Here is a 23,505-nt window from a genome sequence, read left to right on the forward strand (position 1 = left end):
ATGTTTATGAAAGTTATTTTTGTTGTTTTCATAATGCTCCACATTTACAAAGTATCTAGATAGATAAATTGATATGGGTAGATACAGTCATTCTGAATATGATCAAAATCCCACTTTACATTGAGGGATCTAAAATCTTGAGTGACAAGTTGCAACTTACTGTTTTTAAAAATCACTTCTGAATGCTTGCCATGTGCAGAGTACTGTCTTCTGGACTGATTAACATTCATTAAATGCATTTTTCTACTTGGTCCTCAAAGAAACTTTCCAAGTTAAGTCGTGTGGTTATTCCCATTTTAGAAATGAGAATACAGAGGCTTAAAGAAGCTGATCAAACTTGTCTTCATAAGTGGTGGAGATAGGACTTAACCCCAGTCTGTAATACCTTAAATAAAATATGGTCATTGAAGAGCCCAACCTTCTAACTTCTACCCAGTTATAGTTCAACACATTGTTACTAGCATAATGAAAAATAATTGCCAGTATTCTGTGTGTACAGATTTACTGTGAATATAAAACAATGAATTTGCTTAAAGCTTCGATTATAAATGTAAATAATAGCTCTTGAAAATTTTGAAGTTAACTTAATATCTCTTCCATTGATGGAAATAATATAAAAAGAACCAGGTAGGTCTTGAGAAGTACATAGGAACTTTACAAAAAGAAAAAAAATCTTGGTAATGATGGGACTTTCAAGGTTTCTTAAATGAGTTCATTTTTAATACTTAGACCTGGTTTAGAGTTTGCCCACGTTGCCACCAGGTGGCACCCTTCTGCTGAATCCAATGGGTAAAAATATTTCCTAAAATGTTTGGTGGTCCTCTCAGCTCCAAAAAACTGAACCAAAACAAACTAAAACACAAAACAACAACAGCAAAAAACAAAAACAAAACAAACAAACAAAAAACCCAAACAAAACAAAAAACTAAGCAAACAAAAGAAAAGCCATAACCCTACTTTTTGAAGTATGACTATAAAATATACTTTTATAAGCAACAATTTGGCAGCAGAAACATCATTAGTTACGCATTTCTCTCTAAAAAACACATTCTGGTAGAAAACCAATCTCTCATGGTTCAGTATGCAGCAGTCTCTCGATGAAATAATTCATGGTCAAAACTGCAATTAAATATGTAATATGCAAAATGCCTTTTGTGAAATATGTATTGTACTTTTCACTTTTAGATAATATTAACCCAAAATGTTACCATACAGAAATTAGGATTCAGTCTTTCTTCCATGTTTCCTTGACAAAAATAAAAAGATGTCATAATTTGGTCTATAAACTATTGTTTTTAACACAGAACTTCAAAAGTAGCTTTTAGAAATCCTATTGAAAATAACTTAATAGACCTTTTATTATTCTTTATTGAATATAACGTATATACTGTCTAATTGATGGGAAAGTTTGTGATTTGGTTTACAAAGGATAATTTAGATTGGATAAAGGCATTATGTAGAAGTCTTTTTGACTTAGGAGGTATTATGCATTTTCTACTATCCTTTCTTATTACATAATGTGTATCTTATAACATGTATATATGATGTTTTATCTACTGAGTTTAGAACATACCACAAAGCATCCTTACTTGTAAGCTTCTACTCTCTGTTTATTTCAGGAACTGAGCAAATTGCACATTTAAGAAAAATTAAACTATATAAAAACAAAGAAAATTGTATTATTAAATATTAATGCTGCATTATCTTATGAAGTGCATTACATTAGAAACAAAACACTGAAACCAAATTTCACCCAGCCTGAGTAAAGAAGAAAGCTATTTTAAAATTTTGGTTCATTGAATCATTTATGATTACATAAAGTTACTATTATCTGTGGGTTATGCCCTGGAAACCACAGATTCAAGTTCATATCCCAGCTCCACCAGTCATCACTGCTTTCTTGGGCAGGATAACTTATTTTCTACATTTCATTTGTGAATGGAGATGACTACAGATCCTTTACATGTTTGTTGTAAGAATTAAATGAAATAATATATGAAGGCTTTTGAATAAAGCCTGTCTCATAGTGTGCTCTCATTCCCTAGGCTGAGAATAGGCACCTACAAAAAGGTGGGGGGAGGCTTACTGAGCCACCTGCAACTGGTATATTATTTTAACATTTTACGAAAATACTGCACTGTTCAGTACACATTTGTATGATTATATATAAAGTTGCATACGCACGTACATATTAATAATATATATTCTTTGGTTTAGATGTCAGGGCTGATTTGGCAAACATGCAAACTTCAAAATACTCTATTAGGTCTCTTATAGTCAAAGCACACGTCTTTACCATTCCTACCTCTGTAAGGGGCCAAACTGGAAGTAAGCATTGGCTAATTCTCACAAACGGGTGAATTAGCCACAGAATATGTTGCATTGTGTTCAGTGCAATCCACTTCCTAAGGTAATGAGCATAGAGAAAGGGGGTATTTGAAATCCTCTTTAATATTTGAATTAGTATTTCATACTTGGTATTCCAAGTACAAAACTGCCTCCGTATAGTTTCATACTTGCTGAGTGACTTTACATGTGTTGTAATCAGGTTCACGTTTCACCACCACATTATACAGTAGCCCCCCCACCCCCATTCATTGTTGGCTTTCCCTGATATCAGGTCCCCACTGTCAGCTGAGATCCCAGAAAGACATGATCCTCTGTCGGAGGTAGTGTCAGAAGGTCACTAGGGTAGCCTCGCACTCAGTCCCCCATCACGCACCTCACGTCCTTTCCTCACTCAGGCATTTTGTCTTCTCACATTGTTCCCATCATCGTCAGAGGGTGAGCACAGTATCATGAAAAGAGAGCTCACATTCACTTATAAGTTTCATTACAGTATAGTAGTTCTATTTTGTTAGTTATTTTTGTGAATCTCAGACTGTGCCTCATTTACAAACTGAACTTCATCACAGTTATGTATATATAGGAAAAAACACAGGATTCGAGAGTGTCAGAGGTTTCAGGCATCCACTGGGGGTCTTGGAATATATCCCTCGTGGATGAGGAGGGATGACTAATGAGGGCATAACCTGAGGCATGCATCAACTAGGAAAGTTGGACGCTTATCCCATCTGAAGACCTCTAAAAGGTCCCCAGAAGGGGCAAACAAAATAGTGGCTTTCTCCAAGGCTTTTAAACTGTACACTCCACCCCCCCCCCACCTCGCCATTAATTCTTCTCATTTATTATGTATTAACTAAAAGGAATGCTTGTTACTTCTAGTATGATAAAGTGGAAGGTAGGTTTAGTGGGGAGGATGGGGTTGCTGAAGAGTGAGCTCTTCTCTTACGGATTCATTTTTGGTGAGCTGTCCTGAATCCTCAGGGTTTCAGACATACTTTATGTAATGGTAAATATAACACTCACCACTAGGCTAAACACAGAAAATTTGCTTTTATCTGAAACTGATAAAATATTTTACTTTGAACTGTCCCGTTCAGTAATTGATGTTAACAGTACCCCTTATAATGTCTTCCATATAATAAAAAATTATTTTCATTTTCTTTTCAAGGTTGGCATGCCAGTTAATTTAAAAGTGTCTGAAACATTAGTAATCTTTTAAATCAACTTTCAGATAATATGCTAATCCCATTAGCCAGAATAGTATATTCCACAGTGTTTTTGGAATTGCCAAGTGATATTCAAATTTAATTATATTTTGGGGAGAGGCAACATGATGTAGGATTGGGAAGAGAGTCAGAACAGATTTCATATTGAATCTTTCTTCTACCATTCACTACGCAATCTAGGGCAAACAAATCCCTCTAAAATCATTCTTTCATCTTTAAAGGAAGAAGATGGGGAGAATGTTGTAAGAGTTAGAGACAGTCTGTGTGAATGGACTTGCATAACATCTGGCTGAAGATAGAATTCAGTATTTTTATTCTTGTTGCTACTGTGTTTCTAGAGTATCTGAGAAGATTTTTTCATGTTTTTGAAAGGCAGTTTTCCATTTTCCATTTCCATAATGAAATGCTGAAAAAAAATATATATGTATATAGACGTATATATACGTCTATATACGTATATATGGGTGTGTATACATAACAAACATACACCACACATATATACATATACACAGTTATGATCTAAATATATGGGGTATCTTATTTTAAAATTTAATAAAATTTTATTTTATTTTTAAAGATTTTATTTATCTGACAGACACAGCGAGAGAGGGAACACAAGCAGGGGGAGTGGGAGAGGGAGAAGCAGTCTTTCCGCTGAACAGGGAGCCTGATGTGGGGATCAGTCCCAGGACCCTCGGATCATGACCTGAGCCAAAGGCAGGTGCTTAAGGACTGAGCCACCTGGGTGCCCCAATATATGCGGTATTTTAGAGTTGGATTATTATAGAGCATTAGGAGGAAAACAACTGATAAAAATCTGACTGATTTTTCTATTTTTAGGTGATAACTTGTTTTCCTGAAAGACTTAAGATCTTCTTTGAAATGTTCGTGGTTTAATATTCTCTTTCTGGAAGTTTGGTTTCAAGAAGGGACTGACTTAGAAATTCTTTGCTTATAGGAGCTGACGATATGTTGAGTTGAAATTTGAAAAGAGTTAGTTGAGTGCATAATCAAAACTGACTCTATGTCTGAGAGAGCCAAGCCAAGCTGTATATTCTCCAGCCAAGTTGAATATTATCTGACTTTCATATTATCGCGATTTATCATACTTACTGATTTTCTGAGGTCAGTACAAAAGCTTGCATATCAGGTTACAAGGTAGCAAATGAAAAAAGTGAGGGAAAAAGGTATTTTTATTATCTTTATTCTCACCCCTTTTTTGAGATCTAAATGAAGATTCAATTTCTTACACCATCTGAAAGCCTCTTATCTGAAAACAATATGACAAACCCGAATTTTATAATTGAAAACTTGAATGGCAGGCTCTCCTGCGATTTATTTTCAAATAATGGACCAGAGAGACCACTTGAAGTTGGGTTAGCTGTTAGGTCTTTCCTGTTATTGGTACTTGGGTTTGCTTTTGGCAAAAGGAATCAAGTAAGTGAAAATTGTTGATATTCTTCCTTCCTTTAATCACATCTTACCTCCAGGAAGGGTTTTAATATGAGCTAATGAATGCAAGACATGGCATTTTTTTTTCATTTCACATGTTTTGAAACAAGTACCAGAAACTCTTTTTTTTTTTCTATGACCTTTTAAATCAATGTCTCACAAAGTTGCACACTGATTTTTCTACACACCGAATCAAAGATTAGGAGTCAAGACACCTTCTGAGTAGAGGTCAGAAATATATCTTTTCAAGAGGAGCAAAATAATATTCATGAATTTCTCAGATGTAGAATTAGGTAATGTTTGGGTAGATTAGTATATAATTTACATTTCCTCGTGGGTGAGTTTAATGACTAGATTGTCTATCTACTCCACTAACTTTTAGGCATTTTTAAGGGAAAAGACTGTACATTTTACTGTTTGTTTCTTTTCTAGAGTACCACGAAGGGATTGTGAGAGAATTAATTCCTTTCCTCTGATCCTAGGAACTATATGTGTTTCACTTTTTGGCAGTCATACTGGCAGGGGTAAGTGGGTATGAACTAAACCTGGAGTTGATATGAAAGAGGTCCACCTTGTTCCCATTTATGGAGGATGCTTCTCATCGTTCTGAAATGAGGTTTACCCAACATTAGTGCCACAGTGGCATCACAGGTCGTTTCTTGTGCATCCGCCATCCCTTACACACGTCTCTTTGCTTGCAGAGTCAGTGTGTCTCATGTTCCAGGAGGGTCCTTTTGATTGCCCTGTCTCCACTTGCACTTGTGCCATGTCCAAATCCAAATCCATTTCCTTCCACCTCTACATTTCTGAGATTGGTCTCTGGCCAGGATTGAGTCCCTGATGTCTGAACTACTGTGATGTCCCCAGTGGCCTTGCCTTTCCAGACTCTTCCTTGAAATGGCCATCGAGTCATAAACGCTGATGGCATTTTGAGAAAGTATTCTGATCGCTGCATCTTATGTCTTTGCTTTCAGATCAGGAGATAGCCAATGGGGAGACGAAGTGTCTTGTCTCAGGTCACACAGTTGGTTAGAATCAAGAGGCAGTACCTGATTCTGGGCCTCTTCACTTATGGCCATTTGCTGTGTATCCTGCTGCCAGATTCAGCTGTTGCTATAGCACCTTTGTGGGTGCATTGGTGACACACCTGCCTGTTGACACATAACAGCAGAGTAACCTAAAAAAAATATCGTCCTTGAGACTTTTGAATCTGTAGCCAAAACTCACTTGACATTACTTGGTTTCTCCTTGGTTCTAGGCTAGTGGTCCTTAGACTTCTAGTACCAGGCCACACAACTTCAGAGAACCCTGTATGTATCTTCTCCAACTTGCCATGACAAGAAGTCTCCTCAGTGCCATAAAGCCATTTTGAAAGTAAACCGAGAGCCATTGTTCGAAAGACACGCCAGCACCTTCCATCGTACATGCAGACGTTGGTATTCTTAAACTCTTCCCTTCAGCATGAATGATCTCCCATTGATCTCTGCCCTCAGCATTTGAAATTACAATTCTGTAGTGAACTGACCAGTGACTGGATGACTCCTTTCTGAAGGAGGGGGTGTACTTAGGAACTCTGGAAAGCATGTAAGTGAATTATGGTGCTTCTTTGAGAAGTTAATAGAAATTACAGGCTTCTGATTCACTAGGTTTCTTGGAAGGTAAGGCTATTTCTAGAAGCTGTGATAATTTTGTCAGAGTACTGAGATCCAATACGAGACCTGAGAAACTTCTATATGCAAAATAAATAAGGATTTTTGAGGGACACAATTTTTTATAGTGGAAAGAACTAGGGCTTTCTCTTCATTTAGCCTCAGATTAAATTCTATTTACTACTTTGAACAGTTACCCAGTCTGTCTCTGAAATTAATATTTCACCTGGAAATGGGATGATGGTTACATTGTGGAAGTGTTCTGATGATTAGCAGTGAGATAGGTTCTTTATCCAGGAGGTGCTGAAAAATGGCAGTGTGTATTTATTTATTTGCTCTTTTTTTATCAATATGTATTGGGCTATTATACCAACAGAGGCAACATGATGGGAAATCAAGCTACACTGGATGGTGAGATTCCTAGATGTTGGGAATATCAGCTTTAAAGCTCATTTCTCCATTAATTCAACCAAAATTCGGAGCATATTAAACCCCTAGTTTTGTTGATATGGGTATTACATAGAAGCATCCTGGCTCCAGAGCTAACGTGGATTAGGGGTTATTATTATTTTTTTTAAGATTTTTATTTATTTGATGGATAGAGATCACAAGTAGGCAGAGAGGCAGGCAGAGAGAGGGGGAAGCAGGCTCCCTGCTGAGCAGAGAGCCCGATGTGGGGCTCGATTCCAGGACCCTGAGATCATGACCTGAGCTGAAGGCAGAGGCTTAACCCACTGAGCCACCCAGAAACCCTGGATCAGGGGTTAATTAAGTAAATATATGGCATCCATTTTTATATTACTTACAAGTACAGGAAAATCAACAGAGTTTGCATTTTGAAGATGGAGAATTGAATATGCACTTGCTTTGCCTGAAAAATTTTATTTTTCTTTCCCTATCCCATGGCTGAATTCTCTTCTCATGTTTATAATGCATTCCGCATTTGGAGCGCTGCTTCATTCCTACTCAGAGCTGTAGTCCTCCGGCTGTAACAGCGAATCCAAAAAAACTAATATAGAATCACAGATGGTGCAAATATTTGAAAATAGGTAAATACAATCTAGGATTAGCTGCTTGGGCTCAGAAATGTCAGCTTGGTATTGCTTATTGGTCACATAAGGCAGTTTTAGTTAAGGGAAGACCCAGGACAAAAGCATCATAATATAAAATTGCTGGTTTGGAGCTATGCAACATAACAAACCCATAATTGTTATATAAACTAAAATGAGTCACTCTGTAACAAGGAAAGGTGTTTCAGAGAGGTCACAAAGTATCAAGAGGTTATAAAGGGGATAAAAAATTAAGCAGTTACCATATCATGGAACTGCTGTATGGTACCATCTGCTGACTTCCATTTAAAGCCAATTTTTAAAGAGAAAATATCCATTCTTATGGATATGCTGTAGGTAGGCACGTATTAAATGACCCAAGTGTGAGAACTAACAGTCAGATTGCCAGCATCAAATCCATAGATGGTGCTTATTAGTTGTATGTGCTGTGTGTCCCTACTTCTGACTGAGAGTTTGAAGTAATGCTATGTCATTTTTCTTCAGTTTTGCCCTTTTTATTTTTATTTTAAAAAAGATTTATTTATTTGAGAGAAAGAGTGTGTGAGAGAACATGAGAAGGGAGAAGGTCAGAGGGAGAAGCAGATTCCCCATGGAGCTGGGAGCCTGACGTGGGACTCGATCCTGGGGCTCCAGGATCGTGACCCCAGCAGAAGGCAGTCACTTAACCAACTGAGCCACCCAGGTGCCCCAGTTTTGCCCTTTTTAGAGACACAGTTCTTTTTAAAGGATCTTAGAACCAACCATGAAGATTAAGTCACCTCATTTGCTGATAAGACATGAGGAATGATAAAGACTGACTTCAGGGTCATGCTAGTGATGAATTTGGTAGATTGGAAGTCAGAACTTTTCTCTCCGAGGCTGGGAGTTGGTAGGAGACTCACTCAATCATTAGGATCATAGAAATCATTTTTGGTTGAATGTATTGATATCAGATGAAGAAAAAGTGGATGAGAATTAAACTGAGAGGTTTCCAGTTGGTCTTAAAGTTTTTTTTTTAAAGATTTTATTTATTTATTTGACAGAGAGAGAGATCACAAGTAGACAGAGAGGCAGGCAGAGAGAGGGGAAGGGAAGCAGGCTCCCTGCTGAGCAGAGAGCCCGAGGCGGGACTCGATCCCAGGACCCTGAGATCATGACCTGAGCCGAAGGCAGCGGCTTAACCCACTGAGCCACCCAGGCGCCCAAGTTTTTTTTTTTTTTTTTAATTTAACTTTTTTCCAGGCAGTGGGGATAATAAAATTAGATCTATTATATAGATTGTATCTGGAAGCATCAAGGAACAGGTAGTCACATGTGTAATGGTTGGATGAAACCTAAATTTTCTGCCATTTCTCATTTCTCAGAAGTGGCAGAGCATAGGAAGGTCTGGTGCAGAGCATATGTGAAGGTCTGCAGAATACAGCACTGATCCCTCTCAAAGTACATGTTCACAAGGAAAAAAATCCTGTCTCTCATCTAAATATATAGAGAACATACAGTGAAAATGTATAGTGAACACTTATTAATAAAGGAACCACGAAAATCATAAAGCTCGTTCAAAGAGCATTTCAAGCAAAGAGATTTATATATATAGGAAAGGAATGATGTACAGTGTTTGCAAAATTTGATGTACAACTGGTTAATATCTGACAGCATTTAAATAATAACTTTTGTGGTTATCTCTAGCAGACTGAAGTGTTTTTTCAACTTCTCTATCTTCTACAATTAATGTTTAAGTTTAGATTGTGGACTTATGGCAAAAGTAAATGGTAAGTGTAAGAAAGGTGTATATTTCTAAGATTGTATAATGCTTGTGTGGGCTGATTAGATAATGACAGCCTGACATTGAAAAGATGGACATGTAGTTGTATTTAAGTTTTATTTCCAAGTTCTCAATAATTTTCTTAACATCCCCTAACTCACAAAAATGGTGCCATCTGGGATGTCAGAGCCAGCTTCTTAGGTAATTTTATCAAAGCTTTCTATGAGCCCTGTGGAGCTTCAGGTGTCAAGTCTGATTCACCTACAGTGAGGTCCTGGAATGCGGCCAGTCAGTCAATACTGTCAGGTTCACCCCAACAAATTGGTCCAGGTGTTTTTGAGGAATGGAAGAGAACAACTTGGTAATTTCAAATAGCTGTTTGAGGGAAAGATGAAGTAGAATAATTGCACACAAGGCAGTGAAAAGCCATTCCTGAAGATTTAGAAAATAAGGTTTAGATCGAGTTGCGTGGTGGTAGTTGTCCCTAGAAGATGGCTGCTTTCAGAGCTGCCCTTGGGAGGAAGATACCATACCTAACCACACAGTCTGATTTAAGACACACGTTTTAAGTTTTTCTTCCCTTGATAATCACTTTCTTTATCACCGGTCAAGAAGTAGCTTCTTCTCATCCATCTGCATATATTTGAAATTCTACCATGGCTTTATTTGTTCCTTTGATGGTGACCAAGGGGTGGTAGCAATTTATGTGTGACTTGAATGTATTTGTCTCTTTGTTATTGCTTAGTATGAGAATGGACGGGGGCCATAGAAAATGAAGGCCTTACATATATGAGGGAGTAGGGACAGGAAAAAAGAAACATAGAAATGGGTCTGGAAGTCTCAAGAAAGAATCATGACTTACACATGAAGCAAGCTACTCCTAACTGGCCCTCTGTTTTCTAATCTGAGTTTAAAAAAAAAAGAAAAGGTGTTTGAATGAATATTTGTGTCCTGTGTGCAAAGGGGTTTGTGAATGTGGAGTTTAAACAGTCTTATAGAGTTATTAAAACTTGTTTTCTTTAAGTATCTTTTACTATCTACGGAAAACTTTTAGATCAGCCTTGTCCAATAAGTACATTCCGGAATGATAAAGATGTTCCATATATGTGCTTTCCAGTGTGGTGCTCATCAGCCACATGTGGTTACTGAACACTTGAATTATGGGCAGTGTCACTAAACTACTCAATTCCAATTTCATTTGGTTTTAATTAATCCAAATTTAAATGGCCATATGTGACTGGTAGCTTCTGTATTATTTCTACACCTTCGTTTTTCAAACTTTAGCATGCATAGAAGTCCTTGGAGATGATGATAGCAGATTCCAACCCAAGGAATCTGGAATGAGGTCCAAGATTCTGCATTTACATCATGATGCTTTCTCTGTGGACCATCCTCTAAGCAAGGCTGTATTTCTCAACAGCAAGGATTCTTGCTTAAATTTTACTTTATGACTTTACTTAGGTTCACACCTGCCATAGAAGATAAGTCTGGAAGCCTGTAACAAAATTATAAGGCATAGCTTTAGAAATATAAAAGGAAAATAGTTTTAGAGATGAAATGATTGGCATTTTTACTATAATTGAAAGCTAAAATTTTGAACACATAGTATTCCTGTTTGTCATGCAAAGGTTAGGTGCCTATATCCCATCTAAACCTCACCATAAACTCCATGTAATAGATACAACTTTTATTCCAGTTTTGGAAATGAGAAGCTAAGAATCACATTATATTAATTATCAATTGCTTTCCTCTATTGAAGGTAAATGATTTATTTGATATTTACATGATACTAAATGATTTATATTAAATAATTTGTTATGTGTGGCTGATCAGTAAATCATAATTTGATTCTCTTCCATAGATAACAGTAGTAATAGACTGGTAGTTAATAATCCTCATCAGAACCCTGTGCAATTTAGTATTGTTTCCTTACTTTAAAGATGAGCAAACTGTGGGATAGAGAAAGTAATTTGACTAAGGTCCCCTGATCTCTAAGTGGCAGAACAAGATTTTGAACCCTGGCTATTTGTCCACACTCTCTTGTGTTCTACTTGACAATTTTTAGGGTGTTTAGTGAGTATCTCTTGTGTGTTAGGCACTGTGTTAAGAATATGGCTCCTGTCTTCTCTATGTTCAATGGCAAATGGAGTTTACTTTGAAAATTTTAACTGTGCATAATTTCATGTTTATCCATAGTATTTTAAAACAGAAAAAAACACTTCCATGTGTGCACATGTGTATAAACTTCACAATTTAGGGAAGCTTAAAATTGTCTTCCTTGTTACTTTGCAATAACCTTGGGCAACAAATTGGCTTCATCATTTTAATGAGTGAAAAGATGAATGCTTTGGCCTTGGTTATTCAGTAACCGAGGTGTAATATCTAAGCCTTATTTTTCAGAACAACGTTGTCTGTCTTTTTGTTTAATCCAGTAACAAATGTTAACCAAGTCTATTTCTGTATTTCCTGATTTTTAATAAAGCACAGTCTTCATTAACTTCTAAATAATGTATTCACATGGTTCAGACTTCAGATATCATACAAATAAACACAGTGGAATGTTTCCCTCCTGGAGTTGTTCTCCAGCAACTCAATTTCTTATTCACTCATTCTCCTAATAGATCACTACTACTATTATTTTCAGTTTTTCCTTTGTTCAGGAGAAATTTTCACATATACAGGCTAATCCCACTTTTTCTCCATCTCCATCTCCATTTTCATTTTTATTTTTTAAAGATTTTATTTATTTATTTCACAGAGAGAGAAAGATCACAAGCAGGCAGAGAGACAAGCAGAGAGAGAGGGGGGAAGCAGGCTCCCCGCCAAGCAGAGAGCCCAATGCGGGGCTGGATCCCAGGACCCCGAGATCATGACCTGAGCCGAAGTCAGAGGCTTAACCTACTGAGCCACCCAGGTGCCCCTCCCTTTTTAGAAAAGGCCATATACACATTTATTTTAAAGTGTATAGCATTTTTAGGTTTATTTTTTTAATTTTTTTTTTAAGATTTTATTTACTTATTTGACAGACGAGTAGGTAGAGAGACAGGCAGAGATAGAGAGAGGAGGAAGGAAGCAGGCTCCCCGCTGAGCAGAGAGCCCGATGTGGGGCTCGATCCCAGGACCCTGGAATCATGACCGGAGCCGAAGGCAGGGGCTTTAACCCACTGAGCCACCCGGGCGCCCCTAGGTTTATTTTTCTATAAAAACCTGAACATTATCAAGATAGACCCTCTAACTGTTCTCTTCACTGATGAATTTTCCACCTTTATTCATGATGAATTCGATCTGTGTCTCATAATTGATAACTAGTCTTAGTATATACATTTGCATGCCAGTTATTTTATCTCTCTATCCCTCAGTTTTCTCATCTTTAAAATAAGAAAACAAACAAAAAAAAATTAAAAAAATAAAACTGGTCTAACTTGCAGAGTTTTGATGAGGATTATTCCATTAACTATCAGTTTGAGTATTACTACTATTATCTATGGAAGAGAATCAAATTAGGATTTGTTGATCAGCCACACCCAGCAAATTATTCAACATAATTTAAATCATTATCATGTAAATATCTAATAAATCATTTAACGTTAATAAAGGAAACCAACTGATGGTTATTATGGTATGTATGATTGTGACCAAAAAGATACTTTCTCCATTTATTAGTTGTTCTGCCATGGGCATCTCTTCTCTGAACCTCAGCTCCTCGTTTATAAGACTGAAGTAAAAGTATTCAATTTGAAAAGAAAAAATTATTCAGTTCTTTAGCATTCACTTCACTGCTGTAAAATTGTGTGTGTGTGTGTGTGTGTGTATTTGTATACTTTTATATAACATTGGTCTCTATATGAGATTCTTTTATATCTTAAAAAGAGGTTAGCTTCCTTTGTATCCTGTGCATTAGACTCAGGAATAAGTGCCAGCCTTTGCGGTCTAAAAATTTAGAGATAAGTGGTGAGCATTTCCCAGACTTCTAAAGACAGAGCTATACTCTATGCCTTATTCATGTTAAGGAAATGAGACCATATTTAGAAATTTTAATGTAGAATTTTAAAAGCATCCCGTGTTTTCTTTAAAAATAAGGAAGATTTTGTGTTAGTAGAAGAATGAATGGGATCATGAAGCCAAATGTCTAAGGGGCAGGACCCAGCATTGTGAAAATATGGTTTCTTGTAATTTTGTCAAGGGACCTAGAGACTTTTAATAAGCAATGATGAGTATGTCTTGTGCTTGCATTTTCTTATATCCTTTGGGATTAACCTAATTTGGGAAATGGGAAGCACCGCCTTAGGGAGCATACTACACTTATTTATATCTCTTATTTGGCCTGGAAAGGCTCTACATTGCTTTCATTCACAATTATTTATTCTCCTAGTGCTAAGAGGAAGGAAAATAACAGTAGTTGAGGAAGAGATGAAAGGCTTTGGCCTTTGCAGAATCCTTTTTTTATTTTCAAAGAAAAATTACTTCAATAAATTAGAAATTCATGAATTTTTATGTTCTTACTACCTCATGTAATGAAGAAGCTGAGAACCATTTCAAACTCAGAAAATTGATTTCGTCAAAATACTCCCATTCTTTCCACGAAGTAGTACTGAAAATTATTAATAAGCACACCAGGAAGAAAAATGGTAGTAATGAAATGTTTTATTAGTCCTTTAAGGATGACCGAGCCATCCAAGACTTCAGCTACTTTCAAAGGAAGAATTTTTAGTTAGACTGTTCTTAACAATGGGAACGACAGGTTTATTTTTCTTATTTCTTTTAAGATTCTGTAAAGATTACAGAGCTATTTAAAACCAAATAACTTCTTTTCTCTGAAAATTTTTAAAGGAAAATCAATTTTTTACAATATACCTGCTGCATTATGGTAGGACATACTTGGTAGCTACTAATCTTTAAATACTAAGAAAAAGCATTTAGTTCCTGTTGGCTATGGAAAGTCAAACTACGGAATGGAAGGTGGTTCTTAGAGTTTGGATAAGGCATTAACCCTAGGTGTCCTAACTGAGATATTAGAAGAATGGGGACACAGTTTATCGAGGTACTTTGATAGAAACCAAGCGGGGCTTTTATATATTTTTTTAATCCTTTAAATGACCCAGACAAAAAATGGTGTATGAAACAATGCCAGAAAGATTGATTTCATGTTGTAAAAGCTGAATGAATATGACTTACACTAAACCTTAATAGGTTACTACTAATCACATATTCATGCATAAGGATTGGGTGGTGGTACCATTCGATTTTTATCTCGAGGAATCCGTTCTCCTGTGCATTTTAATCCAACGTCTCTTAGTTTGGGACTATTGCTTTTCCAGATGAACCTGGAAACCTTAGGTTAGATAGCATAAGTATGGTGAAACAGAGCTGATTGTAGGGAAGTCAGGGACCCTTTGGCCCAGGGATGTTAGTTTGTTCCATGACACAGCAAACCTTCTGTTTCCCCAGACTGTCCCAAGTCTCATGACTTACCTGTTGGGTAAATTATTAAATTGAAAATATATGTATGTGTGTGTGTGTGTGTGTGTGTGTGTGTATAAAATTTAACTTTATAATTCTGCAATAGAAATATGTGTTTGTATATAGAGACTCAGGATTATGCTCCAGGAAAACTCTTCCAAATTAGTATGAAGGGGATGTTTTGCCTATTCACCTTGATATCTATGGACTTTAGTGTTTATATTGGAAGGTCTCCAATATATGACCAGGCACTCCTGGTCATAGTAAACAACCAACCGACCTCCCTCCCTCCCTTCCTTCCTTCCTTCCTTCCTTCCGTAAAGAGACAAGAGGAAATAAAGAAGTGAATAAAAATCACTTTCTTCCTCCTGAAAATGTGCATCACTTAACAAAAACACCTCACCTTTATTTTGATTTGTGAATATAGAAAATTTAAAAGCCACTTTCCAGCATGAAACTGCTTTATGCTAAGACCTCACGAGGCACATCTGTTTCTTTTATCCTAGACCTTGAAAAACAATTTTCAGACAAACAGTTTTGCTGCAAAAATTCTTCAAATGAGCAGCTTTCATTGTCTTTAAAAAGTTGCAGAAAAAAGTCTGGTGAATTGTGCTAACCTGACGGTGTTCTGAGAGCATCTCAGGTATAATTCTGTTTTGATTATCTATTGCTTCCTAGCCCATTACCCCATCACTTGGTGGCTTAAACAACTACTATTTCACTTTGTCAGGGTGATGTTGGTCGGAAATTCAGGCTGGGTTTAGTGGCAGCTCTCCTGTTCCATGTGGTGCCGTTAACTCAGCTGAATTCAGCTAGTAGCTAGGCTAAGCTGAAAGGCAGCGAAGGCTTCATTCATGTCTGGCACTTTGGCGCTGCTTAACATGGCCTTTGTCGCCCTCCACACAGTTAACTTGGACTTCTTCACATCATGAGTCTTAGGGCCTTTTAACCAGGTAGTTGTCTTTCAAAAGGGAACACCCCCAAGCAGTGAACGCAGGGATTGCAGATCTCTTAGGGAGTAACTGCAGACATTACAGACCTTCTCTTCTGCCACACTTTTTTTTACTGGCAAAAGCCAGACCACAGGGTCGACCCAAAGACAAAATGGAAAATCAGCACCTCGTGTCCATTAGAGATGCATAAATAATTTGCAGGCATTTCATCTACCGCAGACTAGCAAAGAACAGCCAAACAGCAGACCTATATTTGGATATAAATATTCACTATATGAGCAGGTGGAGAATTTAAGGGTGTTTAAATGATGAAAATATTTTAAGGATAAAAGTGGTGCCATGGCATTAGTACTGCACTAGGTCATAATCTGTCAATGTATGCCCCTTAGAATGTGAAGGCAAGTTATAATTGATAGAGAGCAGTCCTTCAAAGGCAATGGGTCTTCAAGTCTGAGGATTCATATATTCATTGTAAAATAGAAATATATATAAAACATTCACCTTTATCTAGGTTACTCATGAAGTATATTTATTTGGGAATAAATTTAATATACTGCTTGGTTGAAAATATGGTATGTTCTAAATAAACTTTTAACTTCAGGGAAATTATGACCATCTAGAGTAATTTGGTGCCGTAAAGTAAAACATATATCCAGACTTCTGAGAAGGTATATATTATAAAGGAAGGGACAATATTGTGCACAGGAGTTGGTTATTATGGCTATAAAGGTACTTTGATTCTGAGATATAATTACTTTAATGAATTCTGCCACTGAAATATTTTATGTTGTCACATTTATGCTGGAAGAAGCAGCTAAGCTGGGCTTGGTATGTTACAAAGGTTTCACATTAAGTCAGATTTTTTAGAAGGGGAGAATAAGATCTGGGGAAAAACAACAACAAGAACAATAACAAGAACGACAAAACTTGGGGATTTCAGGAATGCAATAGAATTCTCTGTGGAGTATCTTTTTAAATTGTTCCTGTTCCTCCTTACACAATAAAAGTGCATGAAAACTAACCTGTTCTCAATGGTTTGACATTTTAAAAATGGATTCTACGGCCCAGTATAGATACTTTTGTTTATGGTGTATGCCCTTCTTTACGATAAACGTCCCCTTTATTTACCCCTTGCATCACGTGAAACTTACTTAATTTTAAGTAAGGAAGAAGATGGGAAGGCCCTCTCAGAAGATCCCCATGTAACCTGAGTTGATGGGAATATCCTTTCCTGTGTTTCCCACTTCTCCATTCTGGCTCGTCTGCTTGGAATACTGCTTCATCCCTCCATCTTTCTTTATTTTCAGGGGACATGGGAATGTAGAAACCAAGATGTCCCAGCTGGTCAACTTGACCACCTGAGAAGATCAGCTTGTACCACTTCAAGTACAGGCTGCTGCAAGTCCTTTTAGGAAAGTGAAATATTTTAAAGTCCAAACACACCCACACATATCAACTAAGGAAAAAAAATAATAACTTACTTGAAGATTTGTCTTGGTCTGATAATGTAAGACCTGCATAACTAGTTGCGACCACATTTTAACCTACTCTCTCTTACTTGAAGCAGAAAATAACATAGAGGAAAATACTATGATGTCATTCTACCCCAAAATGTCACAAAAGAATTGTCTCTCATTTCTTAGATATGGGTTCTTCCTTTTAATGCTCTGAATTCTATGGGGAGAAAAATATCCTATTCTTCCAAATTGATTCTGACTTGTGGTCTTTGGGAAACAAGCTATGTCTAGCATTTTAAGTGTTCCTATCATGGTGGTTTGGACTCCAGCCACAATTCCATAGAACCTTTTTCTCAGCTCCACCATACTTTGAAATTGCTTGTTTACTGGTCTGTCTCCAAAAGGCTGCATTTCTTAAAGACTATGACTAGGTTTCCTTAATTCTGTATCATCAATGAGGAGGTTTCAAAAATATTTGTCAGTATGTGTTTGTAGTAGCAGTGCTTTGAAGAAAAAGGAGTCTGGCATTTAGGAAAGGGGCACATGGCAATCTTTATGAGGCTGGCTAGTATTTACAATAGTTCCCAATCTGTGGATCAAGGGTATTAGGCAAAGTGGGCTGGTGAAGCCTGGGTGAACTCATTGTGACAGGTGGAATGAATATTTAGTCTTTTGTTATATAATCTCATAGAGAAAATCTAGAATGAGTTGATGCACAACAAAACAACAAGAGCTTCAAAAACTAGATCAAAAGGGTTTTAAAGAAACTTAGAAGAGCGTACAGGGGAGAAACAGAACCCAGAGATATTAGGCTGGGAGGGATGTGTGCCCCATGTGAGCCTCCAGAGGTCTCTACAGAAATAATGCCAGTTGGAGAAGTCCTGTGGGACCAGGCATTGGGCAGGGCAAGCCAAACTGACAGGGAAGCATATTGCAACAGGAGTTTTTTTTTTTTTTTTTTTTTTTAAAGATTTTATTTATTTATTTGTCAGAGAGAGAGAGGGAGAGAGAGCAAGCACAGGCAGACAGAATGGCAGGCAGAGGCAGAGGGAGAAGCAGGCTCCCTGATGAGCAAGGAGCCCGATGTGGGACTCGATCCCAGGACGCTGGGATCATGACCTGAGCCGAAGGCAGCTGCTTAACCAACTGAGCCACCCAGGTGTCCCGCAACAGGAGTTTTAACTTCAAATCCAATCAATGTCTTTGGACTTGAGGCCCACACAAGGTGAGGGAATAGACTACTCAATGACTTTTCTGCCAAGCAATGGCAAGAAACTCTGTAAAACCGAGTAAGAAGTTTGATGGCCACAAAGGTAGGACCTATCCTAAGGGACATCATGGGTCAAAAAGGAAACAGTACTTAAACCTGTGTCCTGTCATCTGATGATGTAAGATTCAGTTATTATTTTTTTTTACCATAATATATTTTATTACATAGAAGTCTTGTGCTGCCTAATTGAGGAATAAGGACACCTGTGCTGACTCTGCCAACTTGCATTGGTAGGGTAGAAGAAGAGGAAATTTGAAAAAGAAGGAAGAGAGAGAAGTTGTGGGAACATCTGTAGGTGATGCATGGGAAGTCGGATTTCCTCTGTTTCTTAGAATTTTGCAAGGTGACAGTAGGCGCAACCAGGGACATGACAAGAGTAACATTCTCTTTGGAGGCTGCCCTTGAGGCATGTTTCCATTTATCACAACCACACACAAGTCCTATATGGGAGAACTGTAACAGGCAACACCAAGCCAGCTATAATTAATGGCCCAGGCCAATATTGGTCTTTGAAGTACTTGGATATTTATAGAAGTTAGATAAGAATAGCAGCTATTTATCTCGTCATCCAACACACTTTCAAACATTTGTATAAGAGATAGATATCCTAATGTAAACATTTGCCGCCTCACTTATTGTTGGAATGTCTGAATTGTGACAGGGGACAGCAGATTGCCTTAAGTAATTGCAATACAATAGAAAAATCCAGTAGGAGCTAGTGTTATCCCAAGTAATATTTTCTGCCAAACATTAAGAAAAAAGAGGAACGTTTTTTAGTAATGCATAATGTAAAAGTCAAAGAGGATACGGACGACCTTAATGGATACTTTATTGCCAAGTTTCACCATTGCTTGAGAAAAATTAAATTTTATAGGTAGTCTTTTGTTGTGTTTATTGAATAATGAAAGACATTACAGTAGAAAAATGGCATTGCTTGATTTTATTTTTAGAATTAGAATAGGTCCATAAAATAAGGTAGATCACCATAGGATTGTAACTTTTTGAGTTCTCTCTTTTTTTAAAAAAGATTTTATTTATTTATTAGAGCATGCACATACACGCATGTGCACACAAGCAAATAAGTGGGGGGAGGGGCCCAGATAGAGGCAGAGAATCTCATACTCCGCTCTGAGCACAGAGCTGGATCCAGGGCTCAATTGAGGGTCCGGAGATCATGAGCTGAGTCAAAACCAAGTGTTGGATCCATAAGCCACCCAGGTACCCCGTCTTTTTTTAAATTTTTTTAAGATTTTATTTTTAAGTAATCTCTACACCCAACATGGGGCTTGAACTCACAACCCTGAGATCAAGAGTAGCAGGCTCCACTACCTGAGCTAGGCTGGTCCCCCAAGTTCTTGCTCTTGTAAATGCTATGACATTGTTTAAAAAATACGATATGCTTAGCAGATTAACTGGCTTGTTTCAAGGGTTTGCTTTTAAAAATAGGGAGGGGTTTTTTTTCTTCTTTTTTTCTTTTTTTTTAACTTTTCAATTATACACAATCAGTGAATTACAGGAGTCTCTGACCTGTTTGAAGAACTTTGGAGGCTGAACTACATTGTATTAATGAAGGAGAAGTTAAAGTCAGGGATTTCAATTTTTAACATCCATTAACATATATTTAGACATTTCAACAGAGAAATAAATGTAGTGACAAAAGTTTTAAAGTATCGTGGAAGAGTCTGTTCTAAAAAAAGACCTCATGAAATATTAACTGTTTTACCAAGCTCATTATGCAGAAAAATTACTAGAGAACTAAAAAAATGATGTATTTGAAAAAAAAAATGAGAAGTATGTAAAATTTCTGGTTGATGAGAGATATTTTAACTTTATCTCAGTTTATACCAAAGCTTGTTAATTTCTGTAGAAAATTGCATTAAGAATGTATGGTAATGTTAGATTACAATTAAACAAATCGAGAGGAAAATAACATAAATACAGATATTTAATGTTATCTAATTGGGCATGGACGTGGCTCTAATTCAGTGTAGTAGGAACTCTGGGAAGCTAATTTTAACAAGAGGATATAATCTGGACAATATTACATGTGTAGGTCACTATACTTGTAATTACGATAATTATAAACCTGTTAGTATAGATAATAATGCAAGTGTATTCTGGAGTTCTTCAGGAATTATACTCACTTTCCTGGTGAAAAATACTCAAATTATTTTCAAGAATAAAGCTGACTACAGTATAACAGCAACTCACCACCACCTTTACCTCACTATAAATATACCTAGTATTATTATAAACTTAACAAATGTATTAATTGGTTGAATTTTGTATTTTTTAAAAGATTTTATTTATTTATTTGACAGAGAGAGATCACAAGTAGGCAGAGAGGCAGGCAGAGAGAGAGAGGGAGAAGCAGGTTCCCTGCGGAGCAGAGAGCCCGATGCGGGGCTTGATCCCAGGACCTTGAGATCACGACCTGAGCCAAAGGCAGAGGCTTAACCCACTGACCCATCCAGGCATCCCTGAATTTTTAAAGTCTATTGTATTAACTTACTTATTTCTAACTCTTGAAATTAAATAGAAATTTTCTCTTATTTCTTCCCCTATTCTCTATCTCTCACCTCTCAGGGATTCCTCTGTTTTTATTATCTTATTCATTCTTTTTGTTCGCTCTGTTGGCTTTATTTAGTTGTAAACTCATTTTTTTTTTAAAGATTTTATTATTTACTAGAGAGATCAAAAGCGTGAACACAAACAAGGGGTAGGAGGGAGGCAGAGTGAGAAGCAGACTCTCTGCTGAGCAGGGATTGTGATGTGGGGTTCACTTCCAGGACCCTGGGATCATGACCTAAGCCAAAGGCAGATGCTTAACTGACTATGCCACCCAGGCACCCCTGTGAACTCATTTTTATGTGGATACTTTTTTCTTTGTAGAGAGAATAAAGGTGTATTTTATATGCTTATGACAACAAACATTTACAAAATTAACCTTATGCACCAGGAACTGGGTTAATTGATGGATACAGAGTTTTAAAGAAGACATGATACAGCTCTCAGAACTTAAAGTGGAATAAAGGCAGATGTAGACCAACACAGTAGTTTGGTAATTGAGATAAAAGCGCAATAAATGCTATAGGTTCCTTGTAAGAGCTTTGCTTATTAGCTCATCCTTGGTGGTGGTGTTGGAATCAAAGAAGTCTTCTCAGAGGAGGTGACCTTTGAATTGACACTTGAAACTTGATCAGGAGATAGGACAAAGAATGGAGGGGGATGGTGGTCATTTCAAGAAGTAGGTAGCGTCATGCACAAATTGTTTAGATCCCAAACACTTGGTAATTATGGGGGAATTACAAGCAAATTTATATGACTGTCATATAATATTCAAAGAAATGGTATGTGATGAGGCTAGAGGAGCTACCTCCCAGAAATCATTGTCTTGGTAGGATATTCAGAGCAGTGTGGACTTTAGAAGATGAGGAGCTTAGGGGAGGGCTTTAAACAGATGACTGACATAGTCAATTCTAGATGTTTCATTCTGGCAGCAGTATGTAGGATGGGCTTAGAGTAGTAATATAACTAGGGTAGAGAGTCTAGCCAATGACTGCCAACAAAATTTAGATGAGCTAATAAAGCACCGGACTAACCTGATTATAAGGAAAGAACAGAAGTCAAGAATTGGAAAATACAGTTTCAATTCATCAGGACTTGAGAATCGAGTAGAATGATGGATCATCAAGGCGGGGTATTTGAGTAAGAACTAACTACTCTGAGGGAGTAGTACAAGTCCACAATGCCTTCAGGGTTTTTGCTCTGTGGACTTAGGGAGGTGATGTGAAGACTCTTCAAATATATGGAGAGAAACAAATCTAGGACAAGTTAGTTTCTGTTATGTGATGTTTGAGCTACTTATGGTCATTATTGGGCTGAGACTAAATCTTGAAGGAGATATAAGACATAAATTTGGGAAACAACAGTATATAAATATGTATGTACCTGTGTGTGAATGTATGTGTGTATACACACACACACACACACTATATATATATATATATATATATATAGAGAGAGAGAGAGAGAGAGAGAGAGAGAGACTATGAAAGTAGATGGACTTCTTTAGGTTTAGTATATATAATGGGTATGTGGTAGTCAAAGCCATACAGGACAAAATCTAAAAGGCAGGTGGAAGAACAGAAGTCTGTGAGGCCGCCAACATCTGATGGCCAGAGCAGTAGGAGGGAAATCAAGATAAGGACATCATGGAATCCAAGGAATTGTGAGATTTTGATGACAAGAGAAGAATTTCAATGTTAGAGGCAGCAGAGAGGTCTGGAATTGGAAGTCAATGCATTTTGTAGCATTTCAGGAAGCAGCAGTGAAAATGCAGTGGGTTGAAGCATGAGAAAGAGCAGATGGAAAGTAAAATTTCAGGAGTTTTGCTGAGCATGGAAGGAGAAAGACTAATAGGCATGGAATTAAGATTTTATGTTTTTGAATCTTGTCCTTTTTTTTTAATCTTCTATTATCTGTGTGATTTCTCTTATTTTTTAGAATAGAGAACTGAAAAGTGTTTATAGTCTTCAGACTAAGACTAGAGATATGGGAGAAAGGGGGATAATTAAAGAAGCAGGGTCTTGGGGGAACATCAGGTAACTGGATTTTTTTGTGTAAAGAGTTTGGACAAAGATCTAGATATTACATGAAGGTTGTTGAATTTTCATTGAATTTCCACTGAAAGGAAGCATGACTCAAGTAATTTTGAGCCAACTGAAATTTATTAAGAAAACAGAAGGTCCTTTATGGTCTCTACAAAAAATTCATAGATAGGTCATAAAATACAGGAAACTCAAAGTTCCGTACTAGAAAATGGGTACAACAACAGAAATGCAAATGCTTCCTAGCTATACATAAAGATGCTTATATTCT

General features: G+C 37.0%; 1 protein-coding gene across 6 annotated transcripts in view; it reads left to right on the forward strand.

Moving 5' to 3' along the window:
• The window catches only part of DPP10 (dipeptidyl peptidase like 10), a 1,393,698-nt gene that overhangs the window by 737,804 nt on the left and 632,389 nt on the right, over positions 1–23,505 (forward strand). Inside the window, exons 1-2 of one of the 6 annotated variants that reach the window (XM_047722552.1) lie at positions 6,591–6,608; positions 15,451–15,587. The exons of the other annotated variants lie outside the window; for them this stretch is intronic. The gene's annotated coding sequence lies outside the window, so the exon portion shown is untranslated. Of the gene's footprint in view, positions 1–6,590; positions 6,609–15,450; positions 15,588–23,505 lie in introns of those variants that run through there. 6 annotated transcript variants of the gene reach the window in all.

This window comes from Lutra lutra, chromosome 3 (genome assembly GCF_902655055.1).
Source record: "Lutra lutra chromosome 3, mLutLut1.2, whole genome shotgun sequence".
NCBI classification, from domain to species: Eukaryota; Metazoa; Chordata; class Mammalia; order Carnivora; family Mustelidae; genus Lutra; species Lutra lutra.